The sequence below is a fragment of the Somniosus microcephalus genome, chromosome 7 (assembly GCF_052327205.1).
Source record: "Somniosus microcephalus isolate GS21.2 chromosome 7, FLI_Smic_1.0, whole genome shotgun sequence".
Classification (NCBI taxonomy): Eukaryota; Metazoa; Chordata; class Chondrichthyes; order Squaliformes; family Somniosidae; genus Somniosus; species Somniosus microcephalus.
The window spans coordinates 29241302-29254197 of record NC_140993.1 but is presented as its reverse complement, the minus strand read 5'-3'; positions in this window follow the sequence as shown (position 1 = coordinate 29254197).

Sequence of the window (12896 nt, the reverse complement as noted above, 5' to 3'; positions counted from 1 at the left end):
TGCGCAAATTGGCTGCAGTGCTTCCTACATTATAACAGTGATAACACTGCCAAAATCCTTCATTAGCACTTTGGGACATCCTGAGGTCATGAAAGGCCCTATATAAAGGCAAGTCTTCCTTTCTACACCTTTGGCCACTTTCAGGCTACCACAGGAGATATGAGCAGCGTCAGTCAATGTCAACAGATGACTGATGCATTGTTCAGCAGGGTCATTATGTTCGCCTCTTCTCCACTAGATACCAGAAGCAGTATGATAGGGCAGCCCACTTTCACCGCACTGCAGGATTTGTCCAAAGTACAGCCGATCATTAATGGCATCCACCTGGTTATCCCGACCCCTTCAGCTCAAAGTCATGGCCTACATGCACAGGAAGGGCTCTTATCCCACCGGATGCTAGTGGTTATGTTGCTGGAGTAGTTAATCCTAAAGGCCTGAACTACTAAATCCAGCTGAGCGGGAGTTCAAATCCACAATACAATTTGAGAATTTAAATTCAGTATAAAAAAGAATCTGGGAATGAAAAAATTGGTATCTGTAAAAGTGACCATGAAGCTGTCGGATTGTCATAAAAACCCAAATGGTTCACTGGCACCCTTTAGGGAAGGAAGCCTGTCACTGTCTGGCCAGACTCTTAACTACTCAGCCACTCAGTTGTATCAAACCCCTATGGCAGGCGGGCCATCACCACCACTTGCTCAGGGGCAGCCTAGCCAGGCAGAAGGCACAGCGCTTTGATTTTAATACAATATTGGCTAATGACACCCTTGACATCTATGCAACCAACTGAATCATTATCGAGCATCCCAGTGGCGTCTTAAAGCAGCACTTTAAATCCGTGACAGATCAAGACCACCTTACAACACCGTCTTTCCGGGGTCTCTGAGATCAAAGAGACTCGCCGTGGCAGGGGAGACCACCCAATCAAAGTTGGAGCAGGGTGCAGATACTGTTCTCATTTAGTCAATGGGAAATTTTGACCAGCGTGGTTAACTCAGTAAATAGTGGTTATTTTAGACAATCACAATTTTTTACCCAACAGGCACGTGACACATTTAAAGAACGATGCCATGGATGTGCACTAGACGCAAAACATTTAATTATATAGATAAAGTCAAGATGGCAGCCGAGATGGTCCGGTGCTAGCGCGCTCTCCCTACTTCGGGCGGCCCGCTCTCGCCGCTCGCTCCCGCAACCGGAGCGAAGTGTTCGGCGAGTCGGGCGGAGGCAGCGCAGCGCGGCGAGCAGCAGCAGCAGCCACGACGACCCGCTGGAGCACGTCGGCCGGCAGCTCCTCGGTGGGAAGGCATTCCGACTGGGAGGAGGGGAGCCGAGCATGGTGGCCAGAGGCCGGACCGTGAGCGGGAGAAGCAGGCCCCGGGCCGTCGGACCGCAGAGCCGGCGACGGTGAGGAGGAGGCCGCGGCGACCGGAGCATTCACATCCCGACGATGTGTTCGGTGAGTCGGGCGGAGGCAGCGCAGCGCAACGAGCAGCAGCAGCAGCCACGATGACCCGCAGCAGCACGTCGGCCGGCAGCTCCATGGCGGGAAGCTAGCAGTCCGACTGGGAGGAGGGGAGCCGGGCATGGCGGCCAGAGGTTGGATCGTGAGCGGGAGAAGCAGGCCACCACACGTGGAGCTGGTAACAGTGAGGAGGAGACCGCGGTGACGAGGAGGACAGAGCGGCTGAGGGACATCGTGCTCCCACTGCCACGGGAAGCCACTGAATTGACTTTCTGAACACGGCGCTGTATGAATAGCTGACGTGTCCCCACGGGGAGTAAGCATTCCATTGTACTAGTACTAGGACTGGTTACATATGGCAAATAAAATTGAATTGAATTGTATATAATAGTTAGATACTGACTGTGTTACTTCCCAGTAACTGCTGATTAGCATTCATTCAGCTTGCAATAATTACATTACAGTCATCAGTTCTTTAGTGAGGATGTCATCTTGTATCAACATTGTGGAGCCGTGATGCCCACCACATGAACAACTAAAATCAAACAATTGAAAAGGCAATAAAACAGCTCCTCAAACTCCACAGTAGAGAGCCGGTTTCCTACAAAGAAAGACTTGCATTTATGCAGCGCCTTTCACGACCTCAGGATGTCCCAAAGCGCTTTACACCCAATGAACTACTTTTGAAGTGGAGTCGCTGTTGTAATGTGGGAAACGCAGCTGCCAATTTGCGCACAGCAAGCTCCCACAAACAGCAATGTGATAGTGACCAGATAATCTGTTTTAGTGATGTTGATTGAGGGATAAACATTGGCCAGGACACTGAGGATAACTCCCCTGCTCTTCTTCGAAATAGTGCCATGGGATCTTTTACGTCCACCTGAGGGAGTAGACGGGGCCTCAGTTTAACGTCTCATCCAAAAGACAGCACCTCCGACAGTGCAGCACTCCCTCAGCACTGCACTGGGAGTGTCAGCTTAGATTATTCTGCTCAAGTCTCTGGAGTGGGACTTGAACCCATGACCTTCTGTTTCAGAGGCGAGAGTGCTACCCACTGAGCCACAGCTGACACTACGGGCTCTACAGGTGGTGTCTAAGCAGGCAGAGCACACCCAAAGCCTATATTTGTGGATTTAGGTCATTTAAGTGGTCCCGATGCTCCCCCAGTGCAGAGCTGCCCCTTGGCTGGGCTTAGTGCCTGGAATTAGGGGGTGGGGGGGGTAAGTTGGCTACGGCTGCTGGTGTGAGAGGTCTGCAGCGGCAATGGTCATCTCAGACGGAGCCTTCAGCCTACTGTCCAAAAAAAACAGCAGCCAGAAGGTCTCCAGTCAATCCTTAGTCTGATAACCCTATTGAGGAAAATAATAGCTTACCTTCTCAGCTGTAGCCTGACCCTCACAATCCTCCGATCCCTTCCGTCTCACTAAATGACCGCCCTTGGCCCACACTTACCGCAGGGAATGCCTTACGCGCCCCTTGAAACTTGCTTTGCTGCCTTTCAAAGTTTGTGAAGTGCTTTGAGGTGGGGTTTTTTTTTGAGAAATGCAATAAGGGGTCAGTGGAGCCTGAAAATAAGCAACGTGGGCAATGGAGGTTAAAGAGTCGACTTGGCCAGCATTGGGTTCCTTTAGCCGGGTGTACAGTATTCAGTCCATTTCCTTTGTTAGTGTAGATCAGCAAATGCGCAAGAATGGGAAAACATTCTACGGCAACTGCATTGACTAGAATATCAATAAAAAAGAGGTAATGTCATTGATCGTCAGGAAAAAGGAAAACAGAAATTACAACTATTGACGCAATTATGAGGTAATGGGCTATCGGAGCAATCTATATCTGTAGAATAAGATTATTTTTAAAATGCTGGCAATGTAAAATACATTGAAATAACACAACAAAATGTTGATGTCAATAAAAATGCAGTAAGTACCTCAGGCCTCAGTTTTTCCACTGCGTCTGCATGTTGCAGAAAAGTTGTGGCGTTCATTGAAAGGTCAACCAAAGGCCGAACTTTCAGGTGACAGGTTGACAGGATTTTCAAGTCACGGCTTTGCTGCAGTTTGTAATCACGCTGGTACAGAAAAATGAGTGCGAACTTTACAAAAGAGCATCATATTTTGAATTGATTTCAATAAGCGGAGGTGATTTGGCTCATAACAATTATTTTGCAACTGGCTTCTGCAAACACTTTAAAGAACATAAGAAATAAGAGCAGGAGTAGGCCGCTCAGCCCTTCAAGCTTGCTCCGCCATTCAATAAGGTCATGGCTGATCTTCTACCTCAACTGTACAACTGTACAGGGCGTTGGTGAGACCACACCTGGAGTACTGCGTACAGTTTTGGTCTCCATATTTAAGGAAGGATATACTTGCATTGGAGGCAGTTCAGAGAAGGTTCACTAGGTTGATTCCTGAGTTGAAGGGGTTGTCTTATGAGGAAAGGTTGAGTAGGTTGGGCCTACTCATTAGAGTTTAGAAGAATGAGGTGATCTTATTAAAACATATAGGCCTAGAAATTCACTATAGCCCCATTTGGGGCGCCAGCCTCGCCAGGGCGTTAAAAGTAGCGCCCCGGAAGTAGTCGCAACTGCCCGCTGGAAATTCAGTTGGCGCGCCCCAGAGGGAAGCGCGGCGCTACTGGAGGCGCCCCGCATCCCTCTTGGGGCGTTGCAACTGAATATCAGTGCGCAACGTGCCGCAGCGTCACACGCTGCGGCATGGTGCGCTGTGGTACTGCAGGCCTTCCTCCCCTTCTTAAAGGGGAGGGGCCTTGTGCAGCGCGATGGAGGATCGCGAGTGCCGGCAAAAGAGCCCGGCACCGAGGAGAAGTGCCGGGCTCCTGGAACGCAGTCGGCACTCCGCGGGGGGGGGGGGGGGGGACTCAGGAGGCCGGGGATGGTAGCGCGGAGAGGTGCTGGCAGGTGGCCAGCAACAAAAATGGCCACCCCACACCTCTCCTTTAATTAGCGCCTCTACCGCCACAGGTAGGCCCCCTTGAACCGGTCGCACATAGCGTCCGGCGTTAAAGCAGGGGGCGCATCTAAATATCGCGATCGGGGCGTTAGCAGGGCGCTGCGCACACCGATGACGTCATCGGTAGCGGCGCAGCGCTAACGGCTAGCGCCGCCATTAGCGTCCCACTGAATGTAGCGGGAGGCGTGGCCAGTGGCTTCCGGCCCACTTAGCGCCCTCTTAAGGTGCTAACGGGTGGTGCAGCCCACTGAATTTCTAGGCCATAGGATTCTGATGGGGCTTGACAGGGTAGCTGCAGGGAGGAGGTTTTCCCCTCGTGAGGGAATCTAGAACTCGGGGGCATAGTTTCAGAATAAGGGGGCACCCATTTAAAATGGAGATGAGGAGGAATTTCTTCTCTCAGAGAGCCATGAATCTTTGGAATTCTCTACCCCAGAGAGTTGTGGAGGCTGGGTCATTGAATATATTCAAGACTGAGATAGACAGATTTTTTTTTAAAAGGGGAATCAAGGGTTATGCAAAGTGGGCGGGAAAGTGGAGTTGAGGCCAAGATCAGATCAGCCATGATCTTACTGAATGGCGGAGCTGGCTCGAGGGGCCGAATGGTCTACTCCTGCTCTTATTTCTTATGTTCTTATTATAACTCCGCCTTCCCGCCCTATCCCCAAATCCCTTGGTTCCCTTTATCCAACGGAACAGAAGAAATTACACATAGAATAGCAAAAAGGAATCGTCACCACCCCAGGGAGACAACAATAGGAAGATGTTTTTCATGCTAGATGCCAAGTAATATTTGGAAGACCAAGGAGAAAGGAGGCTCACAATAGCATGGGAAATCAAAGGTGGCCCACGGCCTCAATAGAAGGTTTTCCAAGAGGAGACAAGGAGAATGGGAACAGCATAATTTCTGGCAGCGCTAGACTTCTGACTGCACTAGGACTTATGACAGAGACCCATACACTACAAAGGGGTGCAGTGATCTCGGCGATCTTTGTTAATGTACCGCTGAGATTTCAAAATTCTCATCCTTGTTTTCAAATCCCTCCATGGCCTCGCCCCTCCCCATCTCTGTAATCTCCTTCAGCCCCACAACCCCCCGAGATATCTGCACCCCTCTAATTCTGCCCTCTTGAGAATCCCTCAATATAATCGTTCGACCATTGGTGGCCGCGCCTTCTGTTGCCTTGGCCCTAAGCTCTGAAATTCCCTCCCTAAACCTCTCCGCCTCTCTACCTCTCCTTCCTCCTTTAAGACGCTCCTTAAAACCTACCTCTTTGACCAAGCTTTTCGTCACCTGCCCTAATTTCTCCTTATGTGGCTCGGTGTCAAATTTTTTGCCTTATAATACTCCTGTGAAGCGCCTTGGGACGTTTTACTACGTTAAAGACGTTATATAAATACAAGTTGTTGTTGTTATTGCTGGTGGTGGTATCTGACCAAAAGAACAGAATAATGCAGGTTAATATGTGATACCTTTGCAGCGGCCATGTTGCTTTCATTTTGCAGCAATCTACCTTGCCACTGTGGAATGGATTTCTGACTCTTTGGGGACCAAGGATACCCACTGCAGTCGTGACTTCACCGAGAAACCCCCAGAGGCAGCCTGGACATAGAATGAGGCTCCTGCCTCCATCAAACCTCTGGTGGAACGTACAGATCGCACGCTCAGAGATTCAGGTTGTTTGAGCATATCAATTGCTTGTGCCTTAACAAAAGCATCCAAGATTATATGGATGCCTGCTGTATCTTGCCCAATTTTGCCATGAAGGGGTAATCATGCAGAAGAGGTCAAAGAAGGGCTGCCTGAAGAAGAAGAGAAAGAAGCAATGGTTGAGAGCAAAATGCAGCAAGGAAGACTGGTGTGTCTGTCTACGATGGACAGGACGTTTACTTAGCTCTCTACATGTGTCATAAGAACATAAGAACATAGGAAATAGGAGCAGGAGTAGGCCATACGGTGCCTTGACCCTGCTCCGCCATTCAATGAGATCATGGCTGATCATCGACCTCAACTCCACTTTCCCGCCCGATCCCCAAATCCCTTGATTCCCCTGGAGTCCAAAAATCTATCGATCTCAGCCTTGAATATACTCAAAGACTCAGCATTCACAGCCCTCTGGGGCAGAGAATTCCAAAGATTCACAACCCTCTGAGTGAAGAAATTCCTCCTCATCTCAGTCTTAAATGGCCGACCCCTTATCCTGAGACTATGCCCCCCTAGTTCTAGACACTCCAGCCAGGGGAAACAACCTCTCAGCATCTACCCTGTCAATCCCCATCATAATCTTGTATGTTTCAATTAAATCACCTCTCATTCTTCTAAACTCCAGAGAGTATAGGCCCATTCTACACAATGGCCGCGATTTCACCGAACGAGGCGGGTCCGGGGTGGCCAGGGTTGGTGTCGCGGTCTCAGCCCTCTGCCTACTGCAGCCCGCACTCTACAAGTGATTTTACATTGACGGGGCATTAACCCTGCGAGATTCCTGGTCAATTAAAAGGAAGCGGGTCTGATGACATCATTTGATGACGCGTCATCAGCCGGTTTCCTTAAAGGGGCCATGTCCAAATTGATCTTGACAGTTGTGCTGTCAGTGTTCTACAGCATTGCGGTGCTACAAACACTGACAAGCACGGCACAAACGTGCACAACTGCGCCCAGGCTCTCCCATGACCCCCTCCATATGCTTATGGAGGGAGTCACAGCACGCAGGGAGGTTGTCTTCCCTTCCCATGGGCGGAAGAGACATCCCCAGGAGATAAACGCAGCCTGGTTGCACATTGCAGAGAAGGACACAAGCAGGGATGTGGTCAGGAGGACCAGGCTGCAGTGGCGCAAACTTTTCAATGATCTCAGTAGATCACGAAATGTTACTGCAAAGCCACAATGTTGCTGTGCCACTCATCACATTCACATCACTCTGCTTTCCCTACCCTACTCCTGCACACCCTTACTCACACCAACTTACCTTGCACTTCCACCCATCCCTCTCTATCTACGCGATCACTTCCCCATCTCACTAGCCACCCCTCACACTCACCCTCATCCTACTGCAAGCATACCAACTAACAACACACAAGGGTAGGCACTTGGGTGGTTTAGCCTATGTTCATGTTTCTGTTAATGTGGTGTCAAACATTGAAACCTTTATTTTCAATACTTTGCCTTCTTTGACAGATTTGTGTGCACCTTTGGAAGTGGCTTAGTGAGTTGCAATGAATGGTGAGACATAACTGTACCCCCCGCAATGGTGATGAGTGTGAAAGGAATGGCTTGAGCATTGTAGGGATGCTTTATGGTGTTGGTGTGGGGTGGTGGCAACCTGGCGCATCATGTGGCATCCAGGGTGTACAGCATCAAGTGAAGTAAATCTGGCCATGGTGAGGCCATCCCTGGCCTCCCGAGCAGCAATGTGGTCAGGTGCTGATGCCCTGTGTCCTGTGCAGCATCAGTTGATTGTGGAGAAGGCTGGTGTTGTTGTTGTTGTTGCTGGTGTGCCCGGTGATGCTGGTGTTGGTGCTGATCTTGGTGGGATTCTGAGGACCAAGGTGAGATATTTTCAAGGGTAACAATGCTGATGGAATAGATGGCAGCTGAGGTTGAGATGACAGAAGTGATCTGTCAATGGTGAGAGAGGTTGTTCCAATGAGGTGGCACTGGATAGCGAGTTGGCTCCAAACACTTGCAACCTGCATAAAGCTCAATCTGTCTTCCAAATGCAGTAACCAATAGTTTCTGAGATTTGAAAGTGAACAGCTGTAACATGGGATCTATTATACAACATTGGCAGCTGTCAGGTCATGAGATAATTCAATGCAGAATCCACTCATGACATGCTGAGCTGACCTGTTCCACGAGCAGCGAGTAACCCCTGGGGGAGCATGTAAAATTGAAATGTAGGCTTAAAATTAACAATCCATTTAATGATGTGAATTGCCTCCCCCGCCGCTTGGTTTCGGGTCAGTTCTGCGCTGACAGACCCGACACCTGGGAGACTCACATGGAGGCGGGTTGACAGCGGGTTCCCTAATCTTTTCCATTTTGACAGGAGACCCACCTTCGAACCCGCCCTCTGAGCGCCGGCAAAATTCAGCCCAATCTCTCATCATAGGACAGCCCTCTCATCCCAGGAATCAGTCAAGTGAACCTTCGTTGCACCGCCTCCAAGGCAAGTATATCCTTCCTTAGATAAGGAGACCAAAACTGTGCACAGTACTCCAGGTTTGGTCTCACCAAGGCCCTGTACAATTGTAGCAAGACTTCCTTACTCTTATACTCCAACCCCCTTGCAATAAAGGCCAACATGCCATTTGCCTTCCTTATTGCTTGCTGTACCTGCATGCCAGCTTTCTGAATTTCTTGGACAAGGACACCCAAATCTCTCTGAACACCAACATTTAAAAGTTTCTCACCATTTAAAAAATATTCTGTTTTTCTATTCTTCCTACCAAAGCGAATAACCTCACAATTCTCTACATTATACTCCATCTAAATGAACTGTCTTAGCATCAGCTTGGCTCAGTTAGTACCACTCTTGTCTCTAGAATCAGATAGAACATGGGTTCAGGTCCCACTGCAGGAGTTGAGCACATAATTAATTTTGACTTGTCAGTGCAGCACTGAGGCCATAGTTTATTGTGGGAGTTGCCATCTTATGGAGAACCCATAGCAATATTTGTAGCAGAACCGGGAATTCTCCTGGTGCTCTGCCCAATGTTCCTCCTTCAACCCGCACCAGATACAAAAATCAGATTAACTATTTATTAGATTCTGTTGTGTGCAATTGGCTGCTGCCATTGCCTACATTACAACAGTGACTGCGGTGCGGAGGGGAGCGGGCAGGTCGGGGGTACCTCCTCGTAGGACTGCTCCTGGGCCTGGCCAAAGTGACCATTAACTGGTCCAGGCAGCGGGCGGTCGAGGGGATCGTTTGGCCTGACTGCCTGCCTGCCTCTTTCCGCGGCCACGTTCGCGCCCGGGCGGCCCTGGAGATGGAGCACGCGGTGTCTGCTGGCACGCCCGAGGCCTTCCGCCGCAGGTGGGCACCGCAGGGACTGGAGTGCATCATCACCCCCGGCAACCAAATTTTAATTTAATTTGTTACATTTCATTTAATGTGTTTTGTTAAGTTACAGTCTATTTGTTTATTGATCGCACCAAAAAAGTACAACAGTGACTGCATTTCAAAAGAAATTCACTGGTTGTGAAGCATTGAAACATCCTGAGGATGTGTTAAACACTCTATAAAAGCAAGTTCTTTCTTTTTAAGATCTCAATCACACTACGCCGTTACCCTGAATGATATGTTTGGCATACTCCAAATTGCCTCGATAACTATACGTTCTTATCACCTACTGCTAGCAACATTAAATATCTCTTCTGGAAATAAATCTTCACATTACATTCCAAAGAAAGTGCAAATAGATTTTTTTCCATGGTACTGTTTTGTGTATATGCTTTTACTGTTTGCGTTCCCTGGTGCTTGCCCTTGTAACAGCCTCATGATGTAATGTGAATCAGAAGCCAGTTGAACCAGCTGACCAGCTAGCTGCAGGCAACGGGGGCTCGTTAAACTACGTTCCAGCAAATGTCCCTGCCTCGGGGGATTTGAATGCCTTATCTTTTTTTTTGAGCTTTGCATGGATTTTAATTTCAAGTCTGGCCCAGACAGGCTTGATTGGCAGCAACACTGACCAGCCTTCAGCCCTGAAAGGAACTCGGAATATAAAGCCCTTCCCTGTCCGGGGAAGCTTTTGAATCAGCCAGGCTCCCAAGAGCAGTCAGTCTTTTGTAAAGGGAAAAGCTATGAGGGCCTTCACTGAAGCAAGCAGGCCATCAATGCTGGGCGGTCATTAGAAGGCCTCCTGTTTAAGTCAAGCAAGGTGAAGTGGGCCAAAGCTGGCGCATTATTCCCATATTATTACATGGAGATAAGTTGTATCAATTGAACCAGGTAAATCTGATCACAGTTATTGGCCTGTACATTCACCTTACTGTGGAATAAGGCAGCTTAACAATATGAACCAATCTCTGTCTCGTCTTGTGTTAACTCCATCCACCTTTGGCCTTGGAAGGGGGACAGCGCAGAGTCACCAGAATGATACCGGGACTTAAAGAGTTAAATTATGTGGCCAGGTTGCATAAACTTGGCTTGTATTCCCTTGAGTATAAGAGATCGAGGTGTGATCTGATCAAGGTGTTTAAAATGTTAAAAGGATTTGATAGGCTGGATACTGAAGAACCATTTCCTCTGTTGCAAGAATCAAGGGCAAGGGGGCATAATCTTAAAATTAGAGCCAGGGCATTTAGGAGTAAAATCAGGATATACTTTTTCAAACAAAGGGTAATAAAAACTTGGAACTCTCTCCCCACTAAATGGCTGTGGATGCTGGGACAATTGGAGCTTTCAAGACTGAAATCAATAGATTTTTGTTAGGGTATCAGGGATATGGAGCAAAGCTAGTGTCAGTAATGGTGACCATGAAACTATCAGACTGTCGTAAAAACCCATCTGGTTCACTAATGTCCTTTAAAGAAGAAAATCTGCCATCCTTGGGCTTTGAGCCCAAGATCAACCATGATCATGAATGGCGGAGCTGGCTCAAGGGGCCAAGTGGCCTATTCCTGCTCTTATTTCTTATGTTCTTATGTCCTTACCCGGTCTGACCTATATGTCACTCCAGACCCACAACAATGTGGTTGACTCTTAACTCCCCTCTGAAATGGCCCAGCAAGCCACTCAGTTGTACCAAACCACTACAAAGAAGTATCATGGACTGTGGTGGTTCAAGAAAGTGGCCCACCACCTTCTCAAGGGCAATTAGGGATGGGCAATAAATGCTGGCCTTGCCGGTGACGCCCACATCCCAGGAACGAATACATTTTTTTTTAAAAAGCCGGGTAAATGGAGTTGAGGTACAGAACAGCCATGATCTAATTAAATGGCAGAGCAGGCTTGAGGGGCTGAATGGCCTACTCCTGTTCCTAATGTCCCCAAGAGATTGAAGAAATACACGTGCAAAAGACACAGAGATCCCATTCAAGTCGCAAATAGGTTCCACTGTCACACCCCCAGGTCTTGTTATCATACAAGTAGGCATCGAGCAGTGTGAATGAGACTCCATAACATAATAAGATGCTGGGATCACTTACAGGGGCATCTGGTGCCACTGAACCAAGAAACATATCTATAGCAGACCCAAATTCAAAACAGCCATCACCGAGCTCATCCGCTGCTGAAACCCTCATCCATGCCTTTGTTACCTCTAGACTTGACTATTCCAACACACTCCTGGCTGGCCTCCCACATTCTACCCTACGTAAACTTGAGGTCATCCAAAACTCTGCTGCCCGTGTCCTAACTCGCACCAAGTCCCATTCACCCATCACCCCTGTGCTCGCTGATGTACATTGGCTCCCGGTTAAGCAACACCTCGATTTCAAAATTCTCATCCTTGCTTTCAAATCCCTCCATGGCCTCGCCCCTCCCTACCTCTGTAATCTCCTTCAGCCCCACTGTAAAGTCTGTGGGTTGTATAGTGAATTAATGCACAGACTACAAAAGTAACTTTTAACAGGACTTTACTATTCGGAGGTCAGGGCGAATCTGCCCAATAAATTCTGCCACAGCACTTATATACCGGTGTGGTCACCGTCGGTATTATAGTATACAGCAGCCAGGATAAAGTAGCGCCACACCTAAAATAGTTCTCTTAAAGGTGGACGGTTACATAAAATAGTTCTCTTAAAGGTAGAACGGTTACATACACTACAATCCTCCTTTTTTAGCTTACAACATACTTATTCTCCATTAAACATACATGTATTCAACTTCATGTAAAACAATTCACAGATATAGTCTCTGTGGAAAACAGTTCACAATTTCAGTCTCTGTGGAAAACAGTTCACAGATTTAGTCTCTGTGGAGGCGTCTCCTGTGCTTCTTAACTCAGTCCGGACAACGCCTCCGTGGCGTAGCAGTTCCCGGTGGTGTAATCGGTTCACGTTGCTGGAGTGACTCATCCAATAGTCCTTCCCTAAACTTAACAGCTTGAACTTCCGTCACTCCTGAACCAGCATTGCTGACTTTTAAAAACCACTGGATTCCTTGGGAAGTTTTTCTACTCCCATCTGATTTGGCTCCATTCAGAGGGAGCACGTGCGTGGTCTGGTAGAGGTGATAATGGTTCAGATGGTCATTATTTTCTGCTTCGTCTTTTCCTTTTCTGCTTCTTGGAGACTCTCTGGGCTCCACTGTCAGCTGCCAGCTGCCTGCACAGTTCCTCCCGTAGTAGCGCCACCATCTCCCGATGTTCCTTAGACTTTTTGTGATTCATCAAGGTTTCTGCACTTTGGGAGTTTTCATCACAAGCTGGGCAGAACAGGTCCTCGTAATATTCGGTGTCGCTCAACAGTTCATGGTCATATTCGGTGTCGTCCTGAGCTAAGCCAGCGGGAGGGT